The sequence below is a fragment of the Protopterus annectens genome, chromosome 4.part0 (assembly GCF_019279795.1).
Source record: "Protopterus annectens isolate FY-2018-M chromosome 4.part0, PAN1.0, whole genome shotgun sequence".
In the NCBI taxonomy this organism is placed as follows: domain Eukaryota; kingdom Metazoa; phylum Chordata; order Ceratodontiformes; family Protopteridae; genus Protopterus; species Protopterus annectens.
The window spans coordinates 1,400,297,501-1,400,311,416 of record NC_056733.1 but is presented as its reverse complement, the minus strand read 5'-3'; the positions used below and the strand labels follow the sequence as shown (position 1 = coordinate 1,400,311,416).

The 13,916-nt window shown below is 41.3% G+C and overlaps 1 protein-coding gene across 1 annotated transcript in view; it reads left to right on the top strand.

Annotated features, from left to right (window-relative positions):
* The window catches only part of SEC24A (SEC24 homolog A, COPII coat complex component), a 2,581,543-nt gene that overhangs the window by 2,116,126 nt on the left and 451,501 nt on the right, over window positions 1-13,916 (top strand). The gene's annotated exons all lie outside the window — the stretch shown is intronic.

Here is a 13,916-nt window from a genome sequence, read left to right as displayed (position 1 = left end):
CACCTGGCAGGTTTCCAGTGAGACTTGATGAAGGAGCTTTCTAAGTGACTTTCATGTAGTTTACTTATGGACATCCAAAAGACTGTAGATGCCGAAATGTCTACCCTGCATGTCTACCTCAGGTGTAGCTATATGACTGCTGTTGAATGTAGCTTAATAGTACATCAGGGGCAGTTGCAGGTATTACCATGCAGTTCCATGCATGGATGCGACTGTGCGGATTCATGGAAAGCTTTAAATTGTCCTTTATCAATGCCCCCTACAATGGTTCCACCTTGTTTGGACCTAAGGCAAAAGAAATGCTTACCAGAAGTGAGCAGGATGGGACCTTGTTTGCTGTGGGAATGATATGTTTTTCTAGTTCTCAAAGATCCTTTTCCCAGGATCAAACAAGTGGTTAGAAAGTTGTGGTTCAGAAAATCCAATGGTTTTCACCAAGACACTCTGGGGGATAGAGCTCCCTGAGACGGGGATTGAAGGAATTCAAATGGGCGCCGCCTGAGAGGGAGAAGTGGACCAGAGAACCAAGGTTTACTTGAGCCCTTCACTGAAAAACCTTTTCATTGTCCTTGAATGGTGGCCCAAATGCTGCACTCTGGAGGCAGCTGGGGAATGCTTAGCCTTGCACCCTTTAGGCTGTCAAACAATAACATACAAATTCATGAGTGCTAAAGGTAATTGCCAAAGGCTGTACCATACCCTTTTTGTCACTCCCAAAGAAAAGATCAATCATTCCCGATACACCACCCTATTAGTTGAAGTCTGCAGTAATTAGAAGTGTCTTAAGTTTCTCACCAAAAGAGTCATCCAGACATTCCCCCAGACTAGTTAGAATATGGACTCTATTCCAGATTCTTTTTAGTTCCAGAAAAGACCATTGGATCTCAGCAACCTAAATTAATACATCAGACAGACAAAGTTCTAGATCGTCAGTGTGCAGTCCATTCTAACTCTATTATGGAAGGATGATTTCATGTGCTGCATCAATCTCCAGGGCACTTATTATCACATCAGACTCCAGAGGGGCACAGCCATTCACTCTCACCACAGCCCCCTCCCCGGGTATTCACCAAGATTATAGCAGTGGCAGCAGCTCTTCTCCAACTACAAGGAATTCATGTCTTCTCATATTTAGATGATTGGCTCCTAACTGCTGCCTTCAGGGATCTGTTATTAAAACATCAAACATTTTCTCACTCTTGCAAGCAGTTTGGGAGCATCAGACAGTCAAGAAGAGCAAACTACCTTCCTCGCAGAACATAGAATTCATAGGATGCCAGATATGCACAGTTTATCAAGTTTGGAAAACTCCCCCTTGGAAGAGTTCAGTCATTAAAGTTTGTAGCCTATCAAGTAATGCAACATCCATGCCCAGAAGCAAAACTCATCCTCCGTCTTTTAGGGCTGATAGCGCATACTTTTACTCTGGTCCCATTAGCAAGATGCCACATGAGAGTCCAGCAGCTGACACCGGCAGTACAGTGCTCACAATAAACTCATTCCCTTTACACCAGAATATGACTTTCTCAAATATGCAGGAATCACATATGTTGGTGGATCATGTTTCTGTCAGTGGAACAGGGCAGACACTTTTGCCCACCTGATCCCAAGGCAACAGTCACCATGGATGTCTCCCTTCTAGGATGGGGGGGGGGGGCATTTCAAAGGAAAGACAGTTCAAGAGATGTGGTCATAAGTGGAGGCCAAACCTCACATCAGTGTCTTGGAGATGAGAGCAGTCTTGTTGTTTCAGGACCTCCTACCCAGTGGTGTGATTTACTTTTACACAAGCAATATGTCAGTGGTCTGTTACATCAGCAAGCAAGGTGGAACCATGTATGTTCATACATTCTTTGCCTAGAGGCCATGGAAATCTGGCAGTAGGCGATGTCTTCACCCGCTTTCTAGTAACAGTGCAGATTTCTGGGATGTCCAATATACTAGCAGATAGGTTGAGCAAGGACTACCCTATTACCTCACGAATGGTCTTTCAAGCAAACAGTGGCAACAGAGATCTTCAGCTGCTGGAGCCAAACTTTTCTGCAACCTCTTTGCCTCCTACCTCAAGTACAAATGCAGCAGTTGCTTTGCCATCATTCCTCCACAGGGACAATCACTGAAAGATGATCTAATCCACTTTTGGCCCCCTGGGTCTCCTTTTACACCTTATCACCAATTCCCCTACTCACAAACTTCATTCTGAGACCCATTAGGTGCAAGAACACGGTAATCCTCATTGTCCCCTTTTGGCCTGTGCAGGTATAGTTTTCCATCTTTTGTCCTCACCTACTACACCCGTCATAGATACTGGATCCCATTCTGATTCTACTTAGTTATCCATCTGTGATGCCTCTACCAAATCTTTAGTCCCTGAAACTAACTGCATTTCCCCAATTTCAATGATAGCCAGAGATACCAGGTTTCCAGCTCCAGTAATCCACATAATCTCTTCTCAGAAAGAATCAACCAAAAGGACTTAGAAAATCTTTTCCATTTGTTTTTTCATTTGAGCATCCTCAGAGAATTTAGACCCTTTCTCTGCCCCTGTCCCAGGAATACTGAATTTTCTTTCTGAACTTTTTCTGCAAGGTTCTAATCACTCTATTACAGAAGTCCAGGTGGATGCCATCTCAAATTTTCACATAGAATATAATAATTTGTCTATTGCATCACGTGGGTGGCCAAAGCTTTCCTTAAGTGAGTGTTCTTACTGAGATCATCTATTCGAGATCCAGTTCCACCATGGGATGTTAGTCTTGCTACAGTCATTGACAGAAAAACCTTTTGAACCCTGTAGTATTAGCAGATTTAATTTTTTTCTCTTGGAAAACAATTTCTCTGATTGCTGCCACTTCAAGACAAGTTTCAAAACTGCAGGCAATTTCATGCAAGTCATCCTTCCTTATTTCCCACAGGAATAGAACTTCATTGTGAACAAATCTTGCCTTCCATCCAAAGGGTGGTATCAAAAACATGTTTAAATCAACAAATTGATTTGCCTGTATTCTTCCCAAACCTTGGTACCAAGGACGAACACAATCTCCATGGGCAACTCAGATTTTATTTGCATCATACAAGACTTTAGAAAATCAGACCAGCTCCTTGTCTCCTTTTCCAAGACAAAACTAGGACAATGTGCATCAAAAGTCACACTTTCTAGGTGGCTAACAGATTGTATTTCCTTTGTTTATAAGACAAGAGAGTTGGTTTTACATTCTAAACCTAGGACTCACCCACCTGAGCAATGGCCACTTAAACAGCATTTGCAAAAAGAATTACTGTTATTGACATGTGAGCAGTAGCAACTTTGTCAACAGCTCACACTTTTGTATCTCATTACAAATCGGATGTGCAATCTACAGCTTGCACATCTGTTGACTCTGCCATTCTCAGGAATGTCCTTCCTTGAGTCCACCCAGTTCTTTCAGGCAGCTTGAGAATCTCTTCCACATGTTGAATTGGCTGAAAATAGACATCATCAGATATGGAAACTATGTAATTACCCTAACAATAGTTCCGTGTTGACCTCTTTTCATCCATTTGAACATTCCTCCCTCCTTCACCTTTCCAAATTGTCGTTTTTTTACATCATCTGTAGCTCGATCAGACCTTGTCTTGACCCTGTCTGCTTACCTATTCCACTTTTTATTTCATAGTGGACAATGTTGTGGACTCCTTTTCTAATTATTAGAGACATTACGGAATTGGTTAGCAAACTCAATCTGAGGTAAATTAGTTAGGAGGAGGGAAGTGTGGGTAGGGAAGGCGGCAGACATCTCTGATCCATACCCTATTATTATAAAGCACAGAGGTTGGATTCAATAACCCACACATTGAACTAGATGAAAATAAGACAACATGGATCTATCATTATGGTAAGTACATAACTTCCATATCTTCAGCATCCCTAATGTAGTCATTGTTGCATATTATTGTAGTAAAATCTTCCATACAAGATCGAATTGTAAAGGATTTCTGTGTTTAGTGAAAAACTATTAGTCTTGCAGTTAACACAGAGGAGTAGAGCTCTAATGTGTTAATAAGCTGCTTCCTGTGACAAGGGTGCAGGGTTTGAATCTTTCCATCTTTATTTACTTCCTGTGTGACATTGCACAAGTTATTTAACCAGACAATGCTTTGGTGCAATTAGGAATTTGTGTTAGGTTCCTTAATGATCTCCAAGACTGAATGCCTAGGAACTATGAACCTGTTGTCCTTGTTTGCCCGAAATTTCCTGTTGCATAACTGATCTAGTTCAGGAAATGTTATAGCAATATCACCAGCTTGCTATTTTTTAATGCAACATAGGCAATTTATTCTTAGAGGGTAGCAGGCACTGCAGTTGTTGTTGAAGCACTTAAATGCAAAGCTGTTTGCCAGCAGCAACCTCTGCATTAGTAATAGTTCTATTTATGTGGAATTATTTAGATAACTTTTACTTCTGCAGAGATTGTATGTATATATGTATGTATATATATATATATATATATATATATATATATATATATATATATATATATATACATATATATATATATATATATATATACATATATATATATATATTAATTAGCATATTTTATCAAGTGGTTGATATTTGTTATGTTCTTATAAATAGTATTCTGTTTAAAATGTGTGCTACACATGCTGGATCTTATGGTTTGATGCTAGTGATATTCATACAATTTCATGTAGCTCATTCAAAGCTACCGATAACATACATGGTTTGTTTCTCAACAATAATAGGTGTACAGCGTCAACAAAGTGGTTATAACTGCTGATGGGGGTGCGGGCTCTCTGTGGGGGAAAAGTACCTTATGCTTTTATCATCTGGTAATTTTTAAACAATCAGTAGTCTGGTTTTGCAGGATGTGTGCTTATGTGTATGATAATGACAGTGACAGAAATTTAATCTGAGAGTGACAGAAATTTAAGCTGGAATACTTGGCTATTGTGTGTTTTTGTGGAACAAATTCGAAATATGTGACCATTATTATTATTGTTAATTTTTTGACACCAACATCTGAGAAAGATGTAGACAACAATGTAGCTATAATTACTGGATTTGGGGGATGCCTCTGGATATAAATGCACACACCCACAATCTGCCACTGGCCTGATCCATTTTCAGTGAATTTGAGTTTCAGGGGAAGAAAAGTGTACTTCTGCTCATGCTAAGAGTATTTTCAGTGTGAGACTATTCTTTTTTGGTTTCTTTAGCAAAAAGCCATCAGTGTTTGTGCTATAACATTTGAAATAAAGGTTTTAAATAAAATCTCTATAAACATTGTAAAAGTAAAAAAGAAAATAATATGCACACTGACAGGTTTAAATAGTATTTATGGTAATTGGAGAGAGAGACAGCCAAGTAATGGGACACTGGAATGGTTGCAGGGAGGAGGGGGTCCTTAGCCCATACTCTGCATAGGGCCTCATATGACCATGATTGGCTCTGCCTCCAATTCTTTTCCCTTTTAAATTACCTTTCCAGACTCTCTTCCCAATATTTTCTAACCTCCCTAATTGATTCTTATAGTTGTCATGCAATCTATTATATGCCCTACTATTTATCCCCTTTTTAATCAATCAAGGTATCCCTCTAACCACTCCTACTGCCTTCTCTTTTCCCCCACCCCCCCCTCTTCCTCAAACAGGTTAAACTGCTAAAACTTAGTACAGGCATTGGTTCATCCCTGCTCTGCTTGCCCTCGCTTCACACCCTACTCTGCCCACAAATCCTTCCCGCCCCTGGTGCTGCTGCACTTATTGGTACTAGACCACACCCCACTTTTTTAAACCAATCAGTAACAACTTGTCACTCAACAGCACCACCCTCAGCCTTATACCACCAGTCCTCTAACTCTGCTCTTCCTTTTGCCTAAGTTTCAAGTCTCATTCAGTAGCTATGCTATCACCAAAAATAGTCTTAACTCTACTTCTACCCCTGTTACTCATCCCATATCTCCTAACTGCCTACGAATGTCAGGGTCACCCAGGTTTCCACTACCCTAAATTCCAAACATCCATCCCATCTACAACAGATAATAATGCACCCTTACTCACCTGCCTCATGCTTACCCCCTTAACCCCTAAATACTACCATCTTACTAGACCTAGTTACATTAGTCCTAAAACTAGACACTATTACAAAACTTTATTCAAAATCTTAAAACTCATACTCTCAGGATACACTACAACCTCACAAAGGATGGCGACATCCACTTAAACCCTGGTCCATCCCCACCTGTTGACCCTAATCCCCCTACTATATCCCCTACCACCATAGCTCCAACAAACAGACCTCCTAACGCACTGCTAGCCAGCCATTTAAACATTAGGAGCATAAATAACAAAACTCAGCACCTGCATGCCCTCTTAGCTGTTCATTTCCCAGATATATTATGCCTATCAGAAATGTGGCTAAAGTCTGCCACCAAGGACCATGAGATTCTGCCACCAGGTACAATATGTTTCGACTAGAAAGTACCACCAGAAAGGGTGGTGGGGTGGCCATACTTTACAAGTCCACCCTATCTGTCAGCATAGACACTCAACAATCACCCCCAGTTCAATAATGCTGAAATCCTTATCTCAAAACTACACATTAATAAAAACAAAAATGGAAACATTGTCTGTGTCTTCATTCCCCCAGGGAGGAACACAGAAACCTTGGAAGACTTCTTATGTTGGTTATCCAATAAGTACCCCCAAGAAACAATTGTTCTTGGGGATTTCAACATTGACTGAAACACTTGCTCTTAGAAACCCCCACAACCCACATAAACCTCTATGGATTTACTCAAATCATAACCTCCCCCACCAGGACAGGAAAACCCAGTAACAAGGAAAGTACCGTAGACTGGATACTCGTCAATACCCATCTTCAATCCTATAAATCAGGCACTTTGCCTGATGACCTAAGTGACCACTGTCTCACCTATGTAATCAAGCTTAAAGTAGACTGCTCCTATCAACCCACCTATAGAACATTAAGAAACAACAAGAATTTTATTCTCACCAAGTTTCAAAATGAAATTAAGGCATGCAACTAGTCAGTACTAAAAAGTCTCCCGCTAGATGAAGCAATAGCATACTTTAACATCAAATTCCTTGCTATTCTTAACTCCCATGCTCCCAGCCAGTCTATTAGAACCAAAGTTAATTTTGCACCAAGGCTTTCTAAAGATACCAATACCAAAACTTCACTCAGAAACAAAGCATGGGCCACCTACCGAAAAACAAAAGCCCCGCTTGATCAACTAAGATTCAGACAGCTAAGGAATGACACCAAAAATTCCATAACCTTAGACAAAAAGTCCTACTACTACCATCTACTGCAAAAACTCCAAAACAAACCTCAAACGTTCTGAGCAGGAATAAACAAACTACTCCACCCAGGCCGAACCGCCACTCCACCCCCTCAGCTTCCCAATAAAAATCCCCAGTAGACATTGCTAATAACTTCAACAGCTTCTTCACTGAGACTATCCAGTCTCTAGCCAGCCAACTCTCTCCCAATGGCTCTAATTCTAATGCAGCCACACCCAGTACCCAAACATACTTTACCTTCCAAACCTGTTCCTACTCAACTTATTCATGCCCTACTTAAGAAACTAAGACCCACCACCCTGGCTGCGGACCTCCTCCCAGCATTCTATCTGCAAACAGCTGCTGACGTCATAGCATACCCCATCTCAATCTTGATCAACAGAGCTATATCTGAAGCTACTGTACCCACTATATGGAAAATCTCCCATGTCATACCTCTCCATAAAGGAGGCACTTCCACTGAACTGTCAAACTTTAGACCCATAGCTGTTCTGTCGCCTCTAGCTAAAATTATGGAGAAGTGTGTACACATACGGCTCATGCACTACCTCACACAGAACAAGCTGTTGTCCAACTTTCAGCATGGTCCTCCTCTCTTTCTCTAACTTCATTAACCACAACCGCTATAATAACAAACTATCTTCAGCACTCTTTCTAGATCTGTCCAAGGCTTTTGACATGGTTGACCACAAAATGCTTATAAATACCTTGAAGGCCTTCTCCTTAAACAGCCATGCACTCCAGTGGTTTCAATCCTACCTGCAGGGCAGGCAACAGGCAGTCCTATGACAGGACAAACTATCATCTCGCCTATCCATCACATTAGGAGTCCCCCGGGGCTTGATACTAGGACACCTTTTTTTCTCCATCTTTATCAATGACCTTCATTCAGTTATCCCTGCATTCAATATGTGGATGACTCCACCTTGATTTTTTCTGACACCTCACTAGCTGTTTTATTCACATTAACCCAAAATACCTTCAGTACAGTGGAAAAATGGCTCTCCAGTCAACATCTAATCCTAAACCCCAACAAAACTAAGCTGCTCCTCTTCTCCCCCCCCCCCACACGCAGGACCCCCCTGCCATCCTTCAACATAATCGCTAACAATGACACTATCATCTCCCCAGAAGCCCAAGCTAACCTACTGGGTGTCATAGTTGACAACAACCTGAAGTTAGATGTGCATATCAGTTAAAATATCAAAACCATTAAAAAAAACTTGGCTTTCTTTACAGAATCAAACCTTTTCTTACCCAACTTGCTAGAACTGCAGTTGCCCATTCCCATCTACTATCAACTCTTCTCTATGCCTCACCTCTGACTTAAACAAAACAGATCTTTACTGCTATAACCACATTGCCAGGTTTGCTACTGGCACAGCCTACCGGACACACCACTGTCACGGCCTAAATCACCTAGGATGGCTTGAACTGCCTAGCCTACTGCAGTTCAACCAGCTAATAGTGGCACATAAAGTCATTTACTAACCAGAAAATACACCTGTACTAAAAATATTATCAGCCCCTACACCAGCACCCGGCCACTGCGATCAGCCAGTAGACTCCTAGTTCAAACATACAAATCCAACTACTCAGCTGGGGACTCTCTGTTTGCCAACTCTGTTGGAAAAACATGGAGCTGACTTGACCCTAGAACCCTCACTAACTCGATTCAAAACAAACTCAAGAAATACTTCAGAACTCATTGGTTATGTCCTTGCACTAACCCCGAATAGTGACCTCTCTATTACTTAAGTACCTTCCCTTCAACTGCTTCTAACTTTTTTCTACCACATCATTTCAGGAAGGGTCAATTGTATAACTGCTGCTCAGTGTGTCTTAAACCTGAATGTAATGTTATGCATATAAAACTTTGAAAATAATGTTATGTTTTGTAATGTTTTATAATAAGTTAGTACTATATGTGCTAAATGCTGGTATTGCTTATGACTGTAATCTGCTTGAAACTAACATTTACTAAATGTTCAATGTGTATTATTATCTTGGAGCTTTTCTCCCTGGGCCTTTGCTGAAAATGGACATATATCCAGTCGGACTATCCCAATCAACAAATGTAAAAAATAAATAAATAAATAACAGCAGCTTCTGTTTTAGATTTGACTAAAAACTCTACCAGAGCATGATGTTGTAATTTTCACACTTTATCCATGTTCCGTGTATGCTGGGCTTAGTAATGTTTGATTATCTTTTAATGTAACAAATGTTTGGTGCCTGCTTAAGTGCTGACATAAACTAAATAAAGATAATGCAGTGAAATATCTGTCTTGTAGTCTTTATAGTACTAATAATAAAACGACAAAGGTTCAAGCACTTTATGCAAATACTGCATTACTCCCCAGGGCTCCACTGAAACTGGGACTTGTGCCCAGTTGGACTTTCTAGGTAAACAAAAACAATAAATAAAGATAAATAAATGTTCTTTAGCTCCGAGACTAGCTCTTTCCAGGAGATTGGCTACTACTGTTGGGCAGTTTATACAGGTTTGTACACACATGGAACAACGTGTAGATAAAACCAAAGCTGTAATAAACGGTTTACCTTTACAAAGCCGAATCACAGTGGTGTGATTCAAATCGTGACCACGAAAATGAAGACAGTGACAGTTTTAAATGTTCAAAGATAAGCAAATTGAAAAGTAGATTAGCTGATTTTCGAACATTAATGTCGAAAAAAAAAATCTAATGAAGTGTAAAGCAGGGGAGCCCCCTGCACCTTATGTGGGGCTGCACCCCCTACTTTAATATTCTAACTCCGAGATCACACTACAGTCGGGAAAGGGACCATTTTCCGATCCTCACTGTAGTGCAGTCCGCCCCAAAATGGCGAATGTGCTATGAGCGAATGTCACTGTGCATTCGCTCATTGCACATTCGAACCTTTTTCCATTCGGCGTTTGCAAACTGCCTTTCGGACAATTGCTGTTCGCCCGTGTGCAATACACAGACATGAAGGTAAACTGTAATAAACAAAACATTAAGTAGGACATGATAGAGATGTAAGTAATTGGAATATGTTAAGATGAGCATTCCACAAACATCATTCAAGTTGTTTGGATACTTTTGGTTTATTTCAGATAAAATATAGTATCTGATGTTGTCAATCTTCATTCATTTTTGACTGCTGAGTTTGGTTCCGTCCTCTTGGAACTGACTCGGCTGTAATACATAGCTTGTGCCAGCCAAAAACTCTCGAGCTAAGGCTCTACCCACAATGCCTCTCTTCCCATTTCCTCAGATCAAGTTTGCGTAGTAGTTAAGAAAATACAGAAGCCCTGTCTAAGGTATAACCCTGTAATATCCCAGAACTAGGTCCAAACCTCCAGGGGTCTTTTGAAGGGTGCAGGAGGATGGGATGTCAAGAATGAATGAAGATCAACACAGATGGAACGTTATGGTAAGAATGTAACTTCTTTATCTGATGTTGTCAATCTTCATTCATTCTTGATTGATGGGACAGAGCCCCCAGCTACTTTAGATCCTGGGCTGCCCTAAGGAAGGAAGGATATTCCTGAGCACCATAGAGCCAAAGAATGCTCTTCCCCTGGAGTCCCTGTCTAATTTGTAATGGGTGATAAAGGTATGTGGAGTAGCCCAAGTTGCAGCTGCACATATGTCTTCCATACCTTCCATTACAGAGGTATCAAACTCCTGTCCCATGTCTTCTGGGCAGTAAAGGCAGAACAGTTGAGGAAGCTAGAGGTGATGGAGATTAAGTGCCTGAGACAGGTGATAGGATGCACACTATGGGATAGATGAAGAAATGAGGGCATAAGATAGCAGAAGCCAAAGGAGCTCCAGTTGCAGAATAGGTCAAAGAGAGCAGATTACAATGGTTTGGGCTCATGTACAGAAAAGGAGAAGATAATCTAGTGAAGATGATTTGGGACAGACAAGTGGAAGGCAAAAGGAAACAAGGGCATCCATCAAAGAGGTGGGGGGTGGATTGTGTGAAAGAAGACCTGCAGCAGTCAGGCATGAGTGTCAAAGAAGGCAAGAGGGTGGAATTGAATAGAGAGAGATTACAACAGTTGACACAATACCCCAATCCCATGTAGAAAAGGGGGAGGATGATGATGATGATGGTGTGATGGTGTCTAATCTCTAGCATCTTTATTTTAGGTGGAAGGTAAATATCTGTCAGCAAGATTCTTCTTCCTCCCCAGTATCTTCTTGCCATTATGTATTGCCTAGCCGCATCATCATCTTCCTCTGTCATTACTCCCACATTTCTTTGCATTAGGATTGCTACCCGTTTTTCAGTCCTCCCACCCATTACGCAGCAATTCCTTGTCTTCCACTTTTCTTAATTAATGCTGTATGTTCCACATTTGTGGTGTGTTCCTGTAGTGTGACAGTTTGCGCCACACTTTTAAATGTGTGTTTAAGCAACAGTCTGTTAATGTTCCAAGACATTATTATAACCATTTTATGATGATGTATTGATTCTCTTCCCTTTATCCTCTCCTGTTTTTAATTTACTTACATAGGTAATGCCTCCGTCTTTCACTTCTTGAATACATTCTCTATTGCTTCAGTTTGTTTAGTAACCTGTATTAATGGCTACTTCCTTACCCTTGTTCCTGATGACTTGTACTAGATGTAAATCCTTTAAAACTGTTCCCAGTTTAGTTCTCTCGACTGTGTGAATCCCATTTACTGTAAAATATGTAACTATATATAAAACTATATTCATTTTCATCTCTCTTTTGCCTCTCTACCTGAAGAATTTCCTCCATACTGGCAAGCCTTTGTGCATTCTCCTGTTTGTGCTACCATTCCAGCATAATAGTTCTTACTATGGTTCCTCCCTTGCCATGAAGAACATTGGTAAATCTTTAGGTTTGTTGGGTTGAAACCTCCTGTACTCTTGCTGGCATTGTGATTGATGCCTCTTCCCTAATGTTATTCTGCATTTCCTTTCCATTTCATCCTCATAGATTGTCTGACATGCATATTACTTTCTATAGCAGAATATTTAAGTTACAGTGCTACTGTGTAGCTACCTACACATCCTTGATGTCAAGTACCACTTGATTTGCCTGCTTCTTTCCATCCTATCATGAGATTTACTTCCTGAATGGCTTTGCCACAGTGCTCACACTACCCTCTTTTTTTAATCCATGTAAGTCGCAAGGCTTCCTTTTGAACTCCCTTTTTTTCAGTCTAAAGTGCTGCTCGCTCACCCCAGGTCCACCCCCCCCCCCCCAGCTGGTACCATTCACCTCACTGCCTGTTGTACTTCCCACTCAAATAAGGACGTACAGAGCCTACAGTATAAGAATTGAAACCTACTGTTAAGCTAATGTAGGTGCTTTTATAGGATCATAGGAAGTTACTAGGCTTGGCCCTCAGGCCCTTACAAGCCTAGCCAAGAATTTAGCCCATGTTCCGACAAGAATTTAGCCCATATTCCGACAAGTCAGCACCCGATGCCCCTGTCCAGCAGAGACACTGGTGGAATCCCAGGAGTGTATTTTCTGTTCCCCATCCAGTTATCCAGGTTGTGCTTAAAAAGTATTAATGAGGTTACTTTGCTTGTTGTGGAGTGGGTGCCTGTTCCACAGAAGGAGTCTCTGGGACACAAATCTGTCCCAACAACAAGTCCTGTTGATGTCACAGACTAGGTTGAAGTCGCACATGCAGGTTACTCGAGTGGAGCTTGACTGGCGGATATGTAGCAGTCCTATCAAAGTGAGGTCTGAGATTGCTTTGTATGCCAGACAGGGGTCACCTCTGAGGAGTCTGTGTTGTAATAACTGTGAACAACTTCAGTTTATTGGCATAGTACTACCTATATTAAGTGGCGTGCACACACTTGCAGGGACAGCAGCTTATAGTGTCCCCCCTTTTTTCCACTCCTTGCCTAGCTCACTTTCTGCCATTAGGTGGCAATAAAATACCACTCTTTGAAGCTATTCCATGTACTAACAAGGCTCAGTCAAGCTGTTTTCCCAACAGAGACTCTAATTGAATAAGTATCTCCCAGCCAAAAGTGCTGCTTACAAAGCATAGCACACTGCTGCTGTAATAACAGAAGCACCCCTGAAAACTGGCAGTCACAGCTCTCACTTATTTACCATTCCACAGTTTCAGTTCCTAGTCTCACTGATAATTTTATTTCTCAGCAGCTGTTGGGCTGGCTCTGCCCGCTCTGTTTGCCCTTCGGGCTCACTCCACACCCCTACCCTATCCCTTTTTCCACCCACTCCTGCACCCCCCCAGATTTATACTTAGCAGTAATTCCACCCCCTCTAATTAGCTTTCACCCGCTTACACAGTCCATTTCTGACTGTACCCTCCCCCTCCTCGAGAGTCTTCACCTCTCTCTTCCCCAGTCTCCCCCATAGCAGTACCTTCCACACTCCAAAACCTTTCTAAATCCATTTTACAAGTATGACACGTCATACATACTCCACTTTCCTCAATCTGTTTCTAACTCTTGCCCTTAGCATACTAATTCTTATTACCTCCCCCAAATCTACACTTCACCCCACAGCTAGTACTTCTACAACTTCTCCCCTATGCAATGTCAAACCATCAAACAGCTTCCATAATATATCACCC